At 41.4% G+C, this 14,266-nt stretch overlaps 1 protein-coding gene across 1 annotated transcript in view; it reads right to left on the reverse strand.

The window, feature by feature from the left end:
- Positions 1-14,005, reverse strand: part of TNIP1 (TNFAIP3 interacting protein 1) — a 116,928-nt gene extending 102,923 nt beyond the window's left edge. Inside the window, exon 1 of the mRNA XM_089682787.1 lies at positions 13,730-14,005. The gene's annotated coding sequence lies outside the window, so the exon portion shown is untranslated. The remainder of the gene's footprint in view (positions 1-13,729) is intronic.
- Positions 14,006-14,266: the final 261 nt, after the last annotated feature.

Below are 14,266 nucleotides of genomic sequence, written 5' to 3' on the forward strand. Positions count from 1 at the left end.
AAGTGGTTAAGGATTGATTTTATTAATGGTAATGCACTATTGAGTTTTTCCTATTTTGAGGTTCACGTTTCCTTTGGAGCCATTCGGAGGGCTCGGCAGAAAGATTTTGGAATGTTCCTTTTTGGGATCTGAATTTTGAATGACTTTATTATTTATGGACACTGATGACGAATATATATATTTTCCGATAAGATTGGGACTTTCACTTTTATTTATTTATTAATTTTTTGTTGGATTCCTAGAGGATTCATGTTTTGCACTTAAAGGGTTATTTATACACCTAAACAAATGGCCAATTCATGCTGTATAGGTGGCGGCAATAGTGGAATGAGGCTTATTACTCAGAGCCTTGTACTGTCTATTTATAAACCAACAAAGACAAAATCATAGGTTACTGTTAGTGAAAATTATATGCTTGATCAAATCTAGAACTATTGGCAGCAGAAATAATGAGCAGATTTTGACTCTCATGTGAAAGTCACAATCTACCTCCTGGCCTAATGGACGTCCATATTGGTAAATGAGGCTGTCCATCATATTAAAGTGGTTGTAAACCCTCACATATACCCAGTGAAGTAACTGGCCTCAGCTGATACACAGAGATGAAGCAAATCCTCCTACATAAGTTGTACTTGTCTATCTGCAGTCTTCTCTTCCCTACATTTGTTCAAAGTGCTAAATTTATACAGCTTTTCTGAGAGTTCAGAAAAAAAGGGATGAAGAGCTGATGTTACAGTCTGCAGAGTGCAGTGAAGAGAGCACTGAGAGCTGATTGGAGGGAAGAGACACATCCCCTTCCACTCAACTCACAGGAACAGATCTGAGGCTGTCAATGCACTGCAGGTCCCTCCCCTGTCACCATTGTTCTCTTAGTCTCAAGAAAACTTTTCTCAAGTGATTCATGCTGATAGCAGAGGAATGGGGCAGCAGACAGAAGTGACACTTAGTGCTCTGGTTTGAGTCAAGTACACACTAAAGAGGGATATGCTTTGTTCATATTCCATACTGTATCTGAGGTTTTCAGCCACTTTAAAGGACCAAAATGGAGGCTAAGAAGGGGGGATAGGTTGGGGCTAATCATGACTTTTGTAACTTTTACAAATTCAGCTGGCAGTTCTACTGATCGAATTTCAGAGTATAGACTGGTATGGCTCAGTCTCATTCACTTGAATGAGTCACATTTGTCGGCTGTTCTATCTGCAGAATGTGACCTGGGGTAACATTTTTGCCATGAAGTGCCGGGATCATCGGTGACCATGCCGAGTTGCAGCTGGGCAGTTGGGGTGGTGATAAAACGAGTCAGCCATCTATTTTTACTGCCACTCTGTAAACTGAGCCAAAGGACAGGCATCTCACACTACAAAGAGGGAGGTGTGCTGTATATATAAAGAACAAAAGGATGGACAAAGCACTTAGACATTATGTACTGATCCTTGTGCTGATTTTTTTTAACTAAATTTAGGATTTAAAGCAACCTGACAGCTAAAAAAAAAAAAAAAAAAAAATGTAAATAAAATGTGTTCAGCTGTAACCCCTTATTGACCCTTAGTTTACCCTACTCAGCCCTAATTAATCTGCCCATTCTCCCCACATACCAGTTATTTTCCTGATGACTTATTTTATTTCTATTTTAGAACTACTAATATTTAAACTTTTTTTTTTTTTCAAACAATCACAGACATGCCTCAAAACTACTTTCATCTAACATTCTAACCTTCTGGCTTTAAAAACTGAAAAAAAAATAAAAAAGAAAGAAAACTGTAGTCAGTTGCAACTGTTTTTGCAGGTCAAGCAGAGGAAAAAATATGAAATCACTCAATTCTGAGGAAAATATTATGAAATCATGAAAAAAAAACACTACAGTACACCACTCGTACTTTGTTGCACCACCACTGGCTTTTATAACAACTTGAATTCTCAGAGGCATGGATTTAACAATCGACAAACAGTATTCTTCATCAATCCGGCACCAACTTTCTCTTATTGCCAGATCAGCTTTGCAGGTTGGAGCCTTGTCATGGACCATTTTCTTTCGTTTCCACCATAGATTTTCAATTGGATTGAGGCTTGGACTATTTGCATAGACAATATATGTTTTTCTTGCAGGAAAGTTTTCACGGCTTTTGTCCCATGGCAAGATACATTATCATCCTGAAAAATGATGTCATCATCACCAAACATCAATTGATGGAATAAAAAAAGTGTCCAAAACCTCAATATAAACTTGTGCATTTATTGAAGATTTAATGACTGTCATCCTCCCTGTACCTTTACCAGACATGCAACCCCATATCATCAATGATTGTGGAAATTTTTATGTTTTCTTCAGGCAGTCGTCTTTATACATTTCATTGGAACGGCACCAAACAAAAGTTCCAGCATCATCACCCTGCCCAATGCAGATTCGTGATTCATCACTGAATATCACTTTCATCCAGTCATCCGCAGTCCATGATTGCTTTTCTTTAGCCCACTGTCACCTTGTTTTTTTCTGTTTAGGTGTTAATGATAGTTTTCGTTTGGCTCTTCTGTATGTAAATCCCATTTCCTTTAGGCGATGTCTTACAGTTCTGTCACAGACATTGACTTCAGTTTCTGCCCATTTGTTCCTCATTTGTTTTCTTGTGCATTTTCTGTTTTCAAGGCATATTGCCTTAAGTTTTCTATCTTGACCATTTGATGTCCTCCTTGGTCTACCAGTATGCTTCCCTTTTACAACCTTCCCATTTTATTTGTACTTGTTCCAAATTTTAGACACAGTTGACTAGGAACAACCAACATCTTTTGCAACATTCCGTGATGATTTACCTTCTTGAAGTTTTAGAATACCCTCCTTTGTTTCAAGTGACATCTCTCTTGTTGGAGCCATGATTCATGTCAATCAGCTTGGTGCAACAGCTCTCCAAATATGCAGCTTCTTTATCTTTTAATCCTTGCCTAATTTCCAGCTTAAGTCAATATCATGACCACTGCCTCAGGTTTCCTGTTTTAGGGTGGCTCTTTTTTCTTGCAGCATCCTATCAGCCACTCTTGCATGCAAGGACAAAAGTTGTGTCTCCCTACAAAGCTTAGATCAACAGAAACACACAACCCTGTAGTCTAGGATGGCAAAGCATTTCCATGCTTCCCTGTAACTCTTTCCTGTGAAATCCTGAAGTTCAGGGAAGCGGCTCAGACAGCAGCATTGAATGTTGTGAAAAGTGTTAGGTTAAGATTTTTACGAAATTGTTTACTGGGGAATGATCATTTTATTGGGTTTAATTTGCTAAGCTACAAAACACGGAGGGTTTAATACTACTTTAAAGAAGAACTCCAGGGTATGCAAAAAAAAAATCACCCATTAGTACACCCCCCTACACAAAACAATAAACAGTTAGTATTATTTTGAAAATCCTTACCTGCTCTGCCAAGGAACAGGTGTAACAGCCAAGATTACATCATATCCTCTCCACTCTCTCTGCAGTAAAAGGAAACTACAGTTCCCATCAACCACAGGGAATTGTAGTAAATGTAGGCGGGTACACTAGGCCTGTACAAGTTGAATGTATCTGAGAGTCTCGGTCCATCCACCACTACAAGTGGGTGAATTACATCACTGCTTCCTGGAGAAAGAACTACAGGAGGGATATGCCAAGACCAGTGGCTGGGGGAATAGGAGGCATAGCAGTAACTGGCCTTACAAACAGGAAACCAAAGAGAATTAACGGTTTGATTTAAAAAAGAATAGGGAATTTCAGAGCAACTACTGAGGGAGCTAGGAGATGGATGACATTTTCGGTGAAAGTAGGAAATTAGAAACAAGGACATGTAAAAAAGCTTTTGCCCAGAGTTCTGCTCTAAGACAGAGCTCTACTCAAAAGGGTAAGCTCTACTCGTCTGCCTCCCCCCCCCCCCTCCATTGCAACATTTGGCACTTTTTGGGGAGGAGCGGATACCTGGTTTTGACAGATACCCGCTCCCACTTCCAGCTCACTTTGCCATGGCGAACTAAGCCAGAAGTTAGGCCCCCTCCTTCCCTCAGCAGTCTTCTGGGACACATCACAGGCCCCAAAAGACTGCCGGATCAAACAGGAGGTGCAGCATGACTTGCACATGCGCAGTGCGCACCCGGCTGTGAAGCCGCAAGCTGTTGCAGCCGGATGCCACGAATTGAGATGCCGCCTCCAGGAAGAGAAGGGACGGCATGGGTGAGCACTGAGACAGGTGAGTGTCTGTTTATTAAAAGTCAGCAACTACAGTTTTTGTAGCTGCTGACTTTTAATAAACACAAAAACGAAAGGAACATTGTACCCCTGGCAATAAATTATGAATGTTAGATTTCCATGTCTCTATTATAAGTCACACTGCCTGCAGCTGCACACATCCGTACATCAAAGTAATTTATCATTACAGTGTTACTAAACCCAGGACCCTGCATTCACTATATCTGGTCTCCCACAGTACACAGAACATGGAAATGCAATTATTTTAGTAAATATAAACTGCTAAATACCTTTTCTCATCAGCATTATATAGCAGTCCTGTGACTTCTATCAGTGTCCAGCCGAGTACTGGTTAAAGCTTGCAGGAGGAGTTTTAATTCTGCTTTGACTGTCCTATGAGGCTGCATGACCCCTGACCCTCTGCCTGGACAGTGCTGATTGGCCCTGTGCTGATCACATGCACCCTCCCAATTAATAAAAAAAAAACTCTCTAGGAATACACACTAAATTGAGCATGTGCAGAGTGACTCCTAGAGCTCTGTATTATCAACAGATGGACTGGGAACAGCATATGAATGGGCAGACCAGAGAAGACATGACCAAACAGCCCTTTCACACAATGCAAAGGATTAACCCCTTAGGTTCCACAGTGAGGATAACAAGCATGCGTTACTGCACATACAGACTGATTTTACTGCTGTGGGTTTAGTAACATTTCAAATCTGAAATTTACAAAATGGGTACACTGTCCAATTTTTAGAAAAGTAGATGAATTTGTGGGTACCCTTACAGCTCCTTGTACCAATGCTTCATTCCTCCAGAAAAGTGATGAAATTAAAAGCAATTCTCCTGTATATCTGCATGCCTTTGGTATGTCATAGTCTAAAGCAAATAAAGTGTGAAAAAAAGGCTTAATCTCCAAAAACATTATAAAATGGTCTGGACAGATTTGTTGGTACCTCAAGAAAAAAATGGATGAATTAAAATATTATAAAATATTTAAATAGCAAATATAAATAATTGGATCATACGGATATTTCAACCTATTTTCTTTAATCAGTATCGCGGATCTTCAATCTTGTAAACAGACTATTTAAATGATATAAAGGAGTCACTCTTCTGTTTGGTATCATCATGTGCACCACACTGAACATGGACCCAAGGAAAGCAAAAGTCAGAGATGTTTGAGAAGATCAGGAAGAAGTTATAGACCAGCATGTCAAAGGTAAACGTTAAAAGACCATCTCAAGGCAGCTTGGTGTTCCTGTGACTACAGATACAAATATTATTAAGAGGTTTAAGGCCAATGGGAGTGTAGTCAACCTCTGTGGACGAGGATGCAAGAAAAAAATTGACTCCAAATTGAGCAGAAGGATATTGAGAATGGTAGACAAAGAGCTAAGGACAATTTCCAAAGAAATTGAAGCTGAACTTCGAGGATCAGGTACATCAGTGTCTGATAGCTCCATCCAACAGTTTCTAAACAACAGTCAGCTCAAAGGAAGAAGACCCAGGAGGACCTAAAATGCAGAAAGCACAATGCTTTTGGGAAAGTGGTCTTGGGACAGATGAGACAAAACTGGAGCTTTTCTGGCAACTCACATTAGCAAGTTCATAGAGGAAAAAAGTGAAATTTTAAGAAAAAAACACATAGTACCAACTGTGAAACATGAAGGAGGCTTGGTTATGTTTTGGAGCGGATATCTCTGCTCAGCACAGGGCAGGGGCGGACTGACCATTTGGAAACTCAGGCACTGCCCGAGGGCCCGGGGTCAGTAGGGGGCCCCATGAGATGCCCATGGTACCTTTTTCTTAGGCTTTTTTGAGTTTGGGCAAGGACACAGGGGCCCCATGATCCCCTATTGCCCGGGGGCCCCATGAGTTGTCAGTCCGCCCCTGGCACAGGGTGCCTTGAATCGGTACAGGACACAAAAATATCCAGACTATCAAAGAATTCTGGAGCAAAGTGTACTGCCCAGAGTCAGAGAGTTCATTCTCAGTCACAGGTCATGGGTCCTCCAACAGGATAAAAAAAAAAAAAATCATCCAAGAATGGCTAAAAAAAAAAAAATACTGGACTATTTCAAAGTTGCTCTCTATGAGCTCCAATCTGAATCCTATTGAACATCTATGGTAAGAGCTAAAACATGCATTCTGGAGAAGATGCCCCTCAACCCTGAAACAGCTGGATCAATCTGAGTGGGCCACACTACCTGCCGGCAGGTGCAGAAGCTACAGAAATCACTTGTCTGCCGTGGTTGCCTCCAAAAGGTTATACATCAAAATATTGGGTTGAGTTCCATAATTTTTGTCCATTTCATTTTCATATTTTATTATTTACATATTCCCTTGAATCGAAACTCAAAATACAAGTCTAATATTTGTTAAATATGAAATAAACAATGAACGATGATGATTACTTTGGCCAGTTTGACGTTATTTTAGCCAGAACTGTGGGTTCTTCTTTATACATAAATGTCTTTACTGTTGTACATCCTCCTAACTTGGAATGAAACCGCAGCACTTTTTGAAAGCGAAAAACACACGTGATGAAAATGTAAATTTAGAATTTTGTTTTGCCCTGTTTATCCATGGTTTGGAACCCTCTGAACTTGCTACCAAGACAACCTTTCCTGCTGCTTTGCATCCTTCTAGCCACATACCTAGATACAAAACCAAACCAAAACAAATATCGGTATCATGCTAAAAAAACCAAACAAAAAAAAAACACAACATCCCATGCGAATAAGGGTGGGCACATATTTTGTGAAGTACAAAGATAGGGCAGCTGCCATCTAATTGGTTGTCATATTAATCTTCTGGTTTCAGAAGTCACCACACAGGTTACAATTTCACTGTACAGCCTCCTTTAGATCTACCAACAACTATGTATTGCCTGATTGGATACAAATTGATTGTATGGTTTACATAAGTCCTCATATTACATAGTTTTAGTAAATTTGAAGTTGATCATACAAAGATTGTAATGTGTATAGTACAGGTAAAGTGGTTGTAAAGGCTCAAGGTTTTTTACCTTCATGCATTCTATGCTCCTAGATTGTAAGCTCCCAGTATCAGGCCCTCCTAACCCTCTTGTATTGAACTGTATTGTTGCTGTCCCATTATATTGTAAAGCGCTGAGCAAACTGTTGGCGCTATAAAAATCCTGTATAATAATAATAATATGCATGAAGATATAAAACCTTCTGCGTGCAGCAGTGCCCCCCGTAATACTTACCTAAGCCACATCGTGATCCAGCGATGTGCACGAGAGCTTTGGCTCTCTGGAGATTCTCCCTCCTTATTGGCTGAGATAGCCGTGGAAGCCAATGGCAATGTCCATCACAGCCAGTGAGCCAATAAAGAGAGAGAGGGGGTGGGGCCGAGTCACAGCTCTGTGTGTGAATGGACATGCAGAGCAGTGGCTCAGGGGCGAGCCTGTTTGGGTGCCCCAATCGTAAGTCGTTTGCTGTGGGGGCACTTGGCAGGAGGGAGGGGCCAGGAACGTCGACGAGGGACCAGAGAAGATGCTTTGTGCAAAACCTCAAATATGAAATGTTTATTTTTTAAAAAAAGCTTGCCTTTAATATCACTTTAATATTTTTAATGTCACTGATCTGGAACATGTGGTCAGAAAAGCCAGAACTGCATCTGCAAACTTGTTTGGTGTCAGTGACTTAGTAAGTACTTATATCAGGGGCACAGCAACACAGACAGACGACTATCATTTCAGGAGGCCAGCAATGGAAGCCTACATATTTCTGCCATGATAGGTTTCCTTTAATTAGTCACAGGGACTTTCTTGCATTTTGGAATAGCTCTGAGGCTAGGTTCACACTAATGCAGTGCGGTACATCGCATGTGATTCGTACAGGAACCGCACCGCATTCCTATGCAAATCACATGCGAATTGTGTGTGGTGCGATCGGAGCCATACATTAAGTATGACTCAAATCGCACCGCATCTGCGCCAAAAAGGTGCAGGACCCTTTTTTGGGTCTGCACTAGAATCGGATCGCATGGGTATTCACACCTATGTGATCCGATTCTGCACATCGCACCGCGTTTTGTAGACCGATTTCGGGGTGTTGTTAATTCAACGTACACACCCGCAGCGGTTCGCATGAACGGGGTGCGATTCTGATGCGGTGCGGAATTCACACTGAAAACGCTGCAAATTCCGCACCACATCAGTGTAAACCCATGCTAAGGGTCCATTCATACTATGTATACAGTATATACCATGTGTTGTGTTGTTAAAAAAGGGTCATGCATGTATTCTCATCTTTTAGGGCCAGTTTATTTATTTTATTTATTTATTTCAGGTACTTATATAGTGCTGTCAATTTACGCAGCGCTTTACATATATATATTGTACATTCACATCAGTCCCTAACCCTCAAGGGGCGTACAATCTAATGTCCTTAACTTGCATTCATACATATACTAGGGCCAGATTAGACAGGATCCAATTAACCTACCAGCATGTCTTTGGAGTGTGGAAGGAAACCGGAGTACCCGGAGGAAACCCACACAGGCACAGGGAGAACATGCAAACTCCAGGCAGGTGGTGCTGTGGCTGGGATTCGAACCAACAACCCTAGTACTGCCAGGTGGAAGTGCTAACCAGTTCACACTACATGCATTTCAGTTTCTTTTTTTCTGCATCCAAAACGCACAGAAAGTAGGTTATATGGTTGTCAGTGTCATAGTTCAGATCAGTGCTTGCAGTTCCAGTGCGTTCCGGTTGCAGAACAAAAAAAGTAGAATATGCTGCATTTTCCTGCACAGAACTGTACTGGAACGTAGTAACACGCATCAAAAACAACCCGAAATGCACCAAAAATGCACTGGAATGCACATGTTTCTATTTAAAGTGAAGAAAAAGAGAGGGGAAAAATTAACTGCAATGCATAAAAAACCAACTGGAAAGCATCAAAAGCACACCAAAAATGCTCTGGAACGTGTTAAAAACATGCATGCAAAAACACATCCGGAACACATCTAGACTGTGTTTCTATAGTGTGAACCGGCCCTTATGGTGCATCAGAAGGCCATTCATAATAAATGGGCTGCCTCAACGCAATGCTCTGCAACAGAACACTTTAGTGTAAACGGTCCCTAAGGCTGGCCATACACTATACAATTTTCTGTCCAATTTCTGCCCAATTTCCTTTAGATTTACCTTCAACTATGTAGTGCAAGGGCCCGCCTGATTGGATACAACTAAAAGTGTTGTTTAGGTTTGACCTCATATTATATGGTTTTTTGTAAATCTAAAGCAAAAATAAAGCAAATTGTATAATATCTGGCCACCCTAAGCCTTTAGCCATGACGGCATGACACCCAAACATTCTTTAGCCATGACACCTTGGGGTTGATTTACTAAAACTGGAGAGAGCAAAACAGGGGAGGACTGACCATTTGGAAACTCGGGCACTGCCCGAGGGCCCGGGGTCAGTAGGGGGCCCCATGAGATGTCCCTGGTACCTTTTTCATAGGCTTTTTTGAGTTTGGGCAAGGACACAGGGGCCCCATGATCCCCTATTGCCTGGGGGCCCCATGAGTTGTCAGTCCACCCCTGGTGCAAAATCTGGTTCAGCTGTGCATGGTAGCCAATCAGCTTTTAACTTCAGCTTGTTCAATAAAGGTATAACAATAAGCCCTGGTTCACACTGGATGCGACTTGCCATGCGATTTGCATGCCCTCCGACTTGCAAATCGCTTGCCAAGTCAAACCCTATTGTCCGCAATTGGAACAGTCATATTGCACCGATTTCAAAAGTTGTTCATGCACTACTTTTGGTGCGATTTGCATAGACATCTGTATCAGATGTCTTGCAAATCGCACCTGAAATCGGCAGGTCCCCCGACTTTGAAATCGTGCGACTTCACTGTAAGTCGCACGATTTCAAAGTCGGGCTTGATGTGAATGAAGGGTAAGTGCCCAGTCACACCGGTGCGATTTGTGAACTGAAGTGACATCTAATGAAAGTATATGTCAGTGTCTTAACATGTTTCCAAAGTAGTTCTTGCATTACTTTTTCTGCAGTTTTGTTGCGATTTCACATACATACAATATAATGGAAATCGCAGTGCAAATTGCAGGAATTCATTGAAAATCTTCACAAGTAGCAATAAAGTCTTCAAAAATCGCACCTGAAATCACGCTGAAATTGCACACAAATGGCAGCGGTGTGACCGGTGACTAAAACCTGGAAGCTGATTGGTTTCCATGCACAGCTGCACCTGAATGTGCCTGCCCTAGTTTTAGTAAATTCACTTTTTTGAAGTTCTTGAATACTTTCAGCAATCTCCTGATAGATCGACTTTTTAACAAAAACTGGCACAATACTTTCCTTTCCAGCGGCTGTAATGAAAAGCTGCAAGTATTCGCCTGTTGGATAAGTCATATATTCGCTTCCCCCAACGACCATCCTCTCTGGCAAAGAAGGGGTGACAGAACACAAGTGGAACAGTTGGCACTGTTATGTACAGAGTCTTTCCCAGCCTGCTGGAAAACATCTATCACTTAAAGCCTGACTCCAGGAACTTGGACTGCGCCCCCCCAATGCTCATCTAGGGGAGAGTAATAGCACTTTAGGTTACCCAATCCTCCACTACCCCCCCCAGCACATAGGGGCCTGGTGGACTGTCCCTCGGTGTCAACATGTCCAATGCAGGGCTATAGACCCTGTATCAGTCTTAATGATGCAAGGACCATAGACCACTGGTGCATGGAGGAGATACAATGCGGGGACCAGTCTAGCTGTATCAGTCTTAATGATGCAAGGACCATAGACCACTGGTGCATGGAGGAGATACAATGCGGGGACCAGTCTAGCACCCTGTATCAGTCTTGATGATGCAAGGACCATAGGCCACTGGTGCATGGAGGAGATACAACGCGGGGACCAGTCTAGCACCCTGTATCAGTCTTAATGATGCAAGGACCATAGGCCACTGGTGCATGGAGGAGATACAATGCGGGGACCAGTCTAGCACCCTGTATCAGTCTTAATGATGCAAGGACCATAGACCACTGGTGCATGGAGGAGATACAATGCGGGGACCAGTCTAGCACCGCTGTCTCCAGACCTAAACGAGCAATTAGCCCTTGCAGTGCTGGAGCGGTCCCACTGAAAGGGATCATTTTTACGTTTACATTGGAACTCCAGGAATTAGACAAAATCTGCCCTTGCAGTGCCCCCCCCCAACAAGGGTCAAATACCTGTTTAGGGGTGCAGTTATAAAGTCTAGTACTTATCCTATCCAATGCTCTTCTCATCTTGTTACGTACAGTGCAGGGCTGTTAACCCTGCATTGTATGTTGGGGAGGCAAGCATGCCACAGCACCTGACCAATCACATAGATATAGGCTGGCCATACATTATACAATTTTCTGTACAATTTCCTTTAGATTTACCTTCAACTACGTAGTGCAGGGGCCTGCCTGATTGGATACAACTGAAAGTGTTGTCTAGGCTGGCCATAGATTAAAAATTTTCTTGAGAATTTTATTTTAGATTTACCAAAAACCGTATAATAAAAGAGGTCAAATCTAAACAATACTGTCAGTTGTATCCGTTTAGGCGGGCCATTGCACTACATAGTTGAAGGTAAATCTAAAGGAAATTGGACAGAAAGTTTGAAGAAAATTGTATAATGTATGGCCAGACCATAGAAAGCCTGCTTTAGGCTGGCCATACATTATAGAATTGTCTTGAGAATTTTGCTTTATAATTACCAAAAACCATATAATATGAGGTCAAACCTAAACAACATTTTCAATTCTATCCAATCAGGCAGGCCCTTGCGCTACATAGTTTAAGATGAATCTAAAGGAAATTGGACAGAAATTGGACAAAAAATTGCATAGTGTATGGCCAGCCCAAGGCTACATTATGCAATTTTCTTGAGAATTTTGCTTTAGATTTACCAAAAACCATATAATAGGAGGTCAAACCTAAACAACACTTTCAATTGTATCCAATTAGGCGGGCCCTTGCGCTACATGGTTGAAGGTAAATCTAATGGAAATTAGGCAGAAATTGGACAGAAAACTGTAAGAAAATTGCATAGTGTATGACCGGCCAAATGCAGGCCATACTTGGGTCGAATTCTGAACAACTTTTCTTTAGAAAATCAGAAATTTCCTGCGTTTTGTAATCCGATGGTGATCTGATTTTCATTGACTTTCGAAATTCGACCAACCAAGCCTTCAAGTTTACATATTGCTACAGAAAAGAATTTTTGCTGCCAATAATTTTCTTTTCTTTCCAGGTCACAGCTCCTGCTTGTTTCTTTTTCGTTTATATTTCTTGCACGATTCTCCCATCATTGATTTGAATTTCGTTTGTTTTTCAAAAAATTTCCAACATGCCCGATCACTCAAAATGGTCACACGAAAACCGGCCGTTTCTGTGACCCACTAATGGTGCGAAATTCGAATGAAAATTCTTAGAAAAGATTTTCCAAAGAAAATTCTTTTGGAATTCAACCTGTGTATGGCCGGCTTTAGTATTACAGCTCATCCCTGCACCCCTAGGCTGAACATTTAACCCTTGCAGTGCAGGGTAGCCCCACTGTATTTAGAAAAGCTGCAATACACGCAACTTTGAAAACAAAAAAAATAATATTTTGTAATTATCAAGAATTAACCGAAGCGTACCGACGTGGACCAGCTCCCCTAAACGGTCAATCAAGCCAAACCCTGATATTCCTGTACTAGTGGTGGGTTAACTCTGCTGGATTGTAAACTCCCAGGATCAGGGCCCTCCTAACCCTCTTGTATTGAACTGTATTGTTGCTGTATTGTCTCCCTTTATATTGTAAAGTGCTGAGCAAACTGTTGGCGCTATATAAATCCTGTATAATAATATATAAATCCTGTATAATAAGAATAATAATAATAATATATAAATCCTGTATAATAATAATAATATATAAATCCTGTATAATAAGAATAATAATATATAAATCCTGTATAATAAGAATAACAATAATATATAAATCCTGTATAATAATAATAATAATATATAAATCCTGTATAATAATAATATATAAATCCTGTATAATAATAATAATATATAAATCCTGTATAATAATAATAAAAGGGTTACTAGATCCAAGTCCCAGCAGCAGCAAGATTACCAGTGGAGTACCTGACGCTGCACCCCCCTCCATGGAGTCTCCCTACTCCTGCTGCAACCACAGAAATATATAACGGAAAGGTTTGTAGAGGAAAGGCAGACCCCTTTGTATAGATCAGGCATACTCAGGGTTGGATGGACAGACGTGATTGTCAGATATTGTCAGATATGCATCCTCTAAAATCTGCCCTGTTCTGTGCCCGATCGCCTTCAGCCATCGACTGCCTATAAAGGAGCCTACAGAGCAGCTGAACAACCCACTACATACAAAGAGCAGACAGACAATGACAGACAGACCAGCCAAGGACCAGAATGCTTTGCAATTCCCCTGCAAAAGTATTGACAAGTAAAAAAGCAGGCAGTCGGTGAGGTTACCTCTTCCTATGGAATCCTGTGCGTCTTCTTGTATCCTCTCCTGCTAGATCTGTGCTGAAAAAGTTACAAAATCCATAAACAATACAATGCAATCTGCGAGATTCATCATCACATTACCACTTCCTATTGCTGGGAAATCCCAAGTGCACTCTGATTGGTCAGTGTCATCTCAATGAGGAAGCATAGCCTGTCTGACAGATGGCTACACCCCTCCGCAGTGATCTCTGTATAGATCTGCCGTCTGCAGGCTGTGTACTTCCAATGTCCAGGATTTCTTCCCTGGAATGGACTGTCTTCACTCACTTTACGGCAGGCTGAGTCTATGTACTGTGAGGCGTGGAAATGAGCGTGTGTTAAAACCGAAAAAACTAGGGCAGGCTCTACTTTTTTTTCAGCGCAGTGCGTTGCTACGCACTACACCGCATCGCAGTCGCCGCAGTGAATAACGATGAATGAAATGTCATTTTAGGAGATTTCAGTAATGTTGGAAATAAAAACTAAACATTGCGATGTGTCGTCACAATTAGGCTACGTTCA

Source organism: Staurois parvus, unplaced genomic scaffold (genome assembly GCF_062004578.1).
Source record: "Staurois parvus isolate SC_StPar_1 unplaced genomic scaffold, SC_StPar_1.0 ptg000298l, whole genome shotgun sequence".
Lineage (NCBI taxonomy): Eukaryota > Metazoa > Chordata > Amphibia > Anura > Ranidae > Staurois > Staurois parvus.